The 5272-nt window shown below is 42.4% G+C and overlaps 1 long non-coding RNA gene across 1 annotated transcript; it reads right to left on the minus strand.

The window, feature by feature from the left end:
* Nucleotides 1-1608: 1608 nt before the first annotated feature.
* On the minus strand, nt 1609-5003 carry LOC123134860 (uncharacterized). Its single transcript, XR_006465754.1, has 6 exons — nt 4862-5003; nt 4702-4772; nt 3263-3558; nt 2342-3164; nt 2073-2237; nt 1609-1907 (listed from the first exon to the last, which is right to left on the minus strand). It is a non-coding gene; the product is annotated as an uncharacterized lncRNA (long non-coding RNA).
* Between the last annotated feature and the right edge of the window lie 269 nt (nt 5004-5272).

Here is a 5272-nt window from a genome sequence, read left to right on the forward strand (position 1 = left end):
CGGCCGCCTCGCCGTATGGCGCCCTTGCAGCGCCCGGCCAAGGTGCTTCGGCTGCTGCGGGTGCTGGCCCCTACGCCGCGCCTGGCACCTACGGTCCTCCTGCAGCGCCCGGTCACGACGCTTTGGCTGCCGCCCCTACCGGATCCTACTCCTCGCCTGGCGCCTACGCGATGGTCCCTCATCCAGAGATGGCCCTGTCCATGGATCCGTATGCACCCCTGGCGTAGGCGTACACTGCTCAAACCGCGGCGCCGCCGCCGTTTTATTTCTCGCACCTGCTTTCGGTGAAGTTTGCGCCGGACAACTACCTGTCATGGCGTGCTCAGGTCTTGCCTCTACTCCGCAGCCGCTATTTGGAGGGCTATGTCGACGGGTCCATCCCGTGCCCACCCCCTCACCATCCGGCATATCACACTTGGGTGGCGCAGGATCAGGCCATTCTCTCCGCCATCCAGTCTTCGCTCACGCCGAGTGTTTCGTCGATGGTCATCTTCGCCGCTACGTCCAGGGAGGCGTGGGCGGCCCTCCACACTAGTTTCGCCTCTCAGTCTCAGGTGCGTGCGCACTCTATACGCACCGAGCTGGGTGAGACCAAGCTTGGCGATCTTAGCATCATGGAGTACTTCAACAAGATGACGAGCCTCGCGGACACCTTGGCCTCTGTTGGTCAGCCGCTTCAAGACGAGGACTTCACCACCTTTGTGCTTAACGGGCTCGATGATGATTATGACAATCTCATTGAGAACGTCCATGGTCGAGAGGATACACTCCAGTGTCATGAGCTCTATGCGCGCCTCCTTGGGCGTGAGCAGCGCATCAAGGCGCGCCGTGTTTCCCCCAGCTTCGTCTCCGCCAACACCGCCACACGCGGCAAACCTCAGAAGCCGGCCCCATCAGGTGGCAAACCACCGGCTTCCTCGTCGCAGGCCTCGCGGGATAACGCGCTGACCATCACTGGAGGGAGTCGTCCAGTTGCTTGATGTTCTAGTTGCGGTGCTCCTCAGGATTGTCAGCTTTGTGGCATACATCGTCATCTCGCCTCTCGCTGCCACAGACACTACAAGCAAGACTTCCTTGGCCTTGGTAACAATGGAAAAGGGAATGATAAGCAGGCTGCAGCTGCTGTGACGGGGCACGAGCACGGGCGCACCCAATCCTACTCTCTTAATCCGGCGTGGTATATGGATATAGGAGCGACGAATCACCTCACCAGCGAGATCACTACAACAGGAACCCCCATGTAGCAACGCATTTTTCCGTATCTAAGAGTCCATATATGCGTTGCTAGTGTTTTTGCCAACGGTTTTGGATGCGTAGCCTTATCCAGTGTTGCTAGCGCATAATGCAATGCTTATATTGTCGTTGGTAAAAGGGACCGTTGCAGGACTACAACAGATAAAATGGACTTCTACAACGCTTCTATATGTTGGTGGTTAATGCACAGGAAACAAAATCCCATTTCTTGGCAACGAAGAATTTCCAACGCTTCAAGTGTTGAACATATATCATGTGAATAATATTATTTTATATATTAAATTAATGCTCCACATAATGGTCATATTATGTATTTTCAAGTGAAGAAAAACAAGAGAATATACTCATGAGAGGAAGAAATCATAAAATAGATAAAGTTGTTGGATTACAATAGTGGATATTGGAGGAGGAACATCATCCAAATGTGATGCATGATCTAACTATTTTCTTGACAACGAAGCTTAAACTGAAAGCATCCATCAACATCCCTACAACTTAACTAAAACATAAACGAGTAACTACATCCAACAGGAATGTCATCCCTACAACTTAACTAAAACTGAAAGCATCCATCATCATCACCATGAATCAAAACATCGGCATCATCATGGAAGTATACTCGCCACACACCCATATACTCATCCATTTATCTTCTGAATTTGCAAACAAGAAAACAAAATGAACTGTTAAAACACAATGCATTGACAGTATGCAAGTAGTAATTGAGGCAAGATATTAGTAATGTACAAAGGTTGAAGGCCACACACTCTTTGTTTTTTATGTATTACTGAGAGTATTGCAGTTTTGCAACTCCGTACCATATTTTCAGTTTTCACAAGTGCCATATTGAAATGCCCTGTCCAAAATTTGTTTCTATTTTGTGCACCATCAAGTTTAACTTTAGGATCACACCATACACTTGCAGCAAGAGCTATGTCCCTGTTACGGTTTTTCAGTCTCTTCAAGAATAATATAGTTCCTGCCTGATAGAGAAGATCAAAGTTACCATTGTCAGAATCATCCTCATCACCCATGAAAAACAGAGTGAAAACAGGGGAACATATGAAATGAATTTCAGAACTCTTACATGTAGTTTAGTCGCACCCAACCAACTCAGAGAACCACTACTACTTTGAGCACTCTTACTTGCTACATTAGTACCTTTCGTTGTTCTTTTGGTCTGGACAGCAGTCTGATGGCAAAGAAGTAATAAACAAATAAAAAAGCCAGCACCATAGTTTGAACAGTTTGTATGTGATTATGGAAAGATACCAGCTTCTTTACAGCAGAAGTTTTTTCTGCCTGACGTGCACTCACATTCTCAAGCAAAGTTTCTTTGTTTTAAACAGAATTCTGATAGCAAGATGACCACCAGATACATAAACATCAAAACAATATATTTTGAACATGTTGTATATGGTAATGGAAATATACCTTGTGTTCAGAGAAATTTATTTCCCCTTGCTGTGTACTGAAATTCTAATCAAAATTTTCTTGGTTCTGGACAACATTCTCATAGCAGAAAGTAAACACATAAACATGGGAGCACTATAGTTTCATCATAATTTTGTATGTGAGACTATGAAGATACCTTGTGTGCAGCAGAACATTTTTCTAGTTGTCATGCACTGGCACCATTATGAATCATAGTTTCTTTGTTCTGGGATAAAAGGATACACGTCAAGTTCTGGGTACCATATATGTAATTGCAAAAGGTGTAAGCGTAACAACTTAATCCTCGGCAATGACATGTTCCAAAGAGTATTTAAGTAAATAAACCTCCTTATTTGGAACAGAATGGTTGTTTGATGCTTGCAAATCTGCACTATTTGAACCACTTGGCTTGTTCTATAAATTATTGGGTCGTTTTTAACTAGTCGTAGTCCCTCAGCCGAAGGAGCAAGCTTTCTCTACAGATAGCATAACAAAGTATTAGTTGAAAGTTGAAACCATAATTTTTTTAGTGAAATTTGAGGAATTTTATTGTGTACTTTGACAAGATACATACTTTTATGTTTGAGTTATGTCCATCAACCGAAGGTTCAAGCCCAATTGTAGCCATTGGATCCAAAATTTCCTATCATAGAAATACAGAATGGTTTGTTCAAAAATAAATGAAGGTACTAAACTTACCATCTTCATTTTCATCTGCATTAGCATCATCACAATCTGTGAAGCCTTCTTCATCATTAGTAGCTATTTCTTGGACATCTTGTTCAGCAGAATTGTGATGTTCGATTGATTCTTCCGCCATATATTCGTCGTTGGATTCAACAACGTTAGTTCTTGTCAGTGACATATCTGCTGCAAAATGAAAATGACCAAAAGTTTAAATAAATTATGAAAATACAATATAGAGCACACAGAGACCACGGGTTCAGTGTTTTTCTTTACAGTGTGTTTATGTATCATTTTACAGAGTCTCAAATGTAATTGGCAAGCAAGGATTTAGTAATTGCTAGTACTCTTACCGTGAATTTTGTATATTATTTACAGTGTCACAATAAATTTAACTCTACTGCAAAGCTATAGTAATTCTGAAGTTTAGTCCTAAATGGTTTATTTTTCCTAGTGTTTTTAGCTGAATTTTGTTTGCTGCTCCCAGTAAGTACTAAACTACTTTATTTGGTATGTGTGCAGTGTACTCTACCACAAAGCTTTTTGTAATTGTGAACCCTAGCATGTGAGCTTGTTTGCTGCACCGAGTTTTTTTTACTAAATGCATCTACTATATGATTTTTCAATGTGAACGAGATGTAATTGTGCTGCAAAGTTGTAGTACATTTTGAGCCTAGAACCATTAGGCTCGTAGTTGTTCTGTTGCTCCCTTAACTAATGTTGTTTTGTTTACCCTGCATCTATTGTATATTTTATAGTGTAGCAAGGACTACTCTCCTACATAGTTATAGAAAACTTGAATCATAGCATCCAAGTGTGTTTTGCTGCTCCCAGTCTGATACTAAAGTATTGTTTATAACAGTGCCAATTTGATTCTTTTTTACAGTGTGCTTTTACTAAGATTCGATGTTATTTGGTCACAACAATTGGTGGTGGTTTCAAGTTTACAATGACATTGATCTAATCAGATATATGGTTCATGTTTCTTCTTTTTTGTTTGTCATCACTCATCAGACTGTGAAGCAACTCAATGGGGAAAGAACAGCGGGGCCGGTAGAAAAAACTGACATGGACATACAGATGACAAGTACAAAGAGGGACAAATTGTCCGGCTCCAATTGGCCAAAAAATCTGATTGAAATGGTTTTCAGTTGACTGACAATGGAAACTTTTGCAACGAGTGAACAATATATATGAGTCAATTTCAGATTAAACTAGAATCGTTATCTCTCTGTATATCGATTGGTGGTTGAAAGAAAAAACAGCTTAGAACCAATATGTAGGGCATGAATTGCAGCAATGAGATGGGATAAGGAGCATGGCACTTACTAGATGAACTCGCAGGATTGTTGCCACCACGTACCAGTCGGATTTGGAGAATCTATATCAGCCGGATTTGCCTGACAAGAGAGATGTGAATTGATTTAGAGCATAGATCGGTAGAGCAGGGAGGAAGAGAGGATGAATTGAGGGAGGGTCGGCAACTAACCTTGCTCAGGTCATGGAGATGCCTCCGCCACTGGCCGCCGGGCGTGCGGATGAATCCGGTACGAGACGAGGAAGGGAACCGTGCTGATTTAGGGGGAGGTTTCCGATTTTATTTGCGCAGTTAGCTCATCACGATCTGTTTGGCCGATGTTTAGTCTCCTTTTCTGGATTCCAATGACAGGTGGGGCCATGGTAATATAGCGCGCGTACTTGGTCAGATTAGTCGCTGTTGGTGGGAGAGAACCGAGGGAAAAGAAAAAATTGGAGCGAAACTAAAAAAGAAATAGAAGTGAGTCTAACAATTTGGAGCGAAACAAATTATAAATTTGTTATTAATCATCTGGCCCGTGATAGGCACTTGTACATATATTTGTCCAAAATAGAACGTGCTTCTTCTATGTTTGTAGAAATT

Source organism: Triticum aestivum, chromosome 6B, assembly GCF_018294505.1.
Source record: "Triticum aestivum cultivar Chinese Spring chromosome 6B, IWGSC CS RefSeq v2.1, whole genome shotgun sequence".
Lineage (NCBI taxonomy): Eukaryota > Viridiplantae > Streptophyta > Magnoliopsida > Poales > Poaceae > Triticum > Triticum aestivum.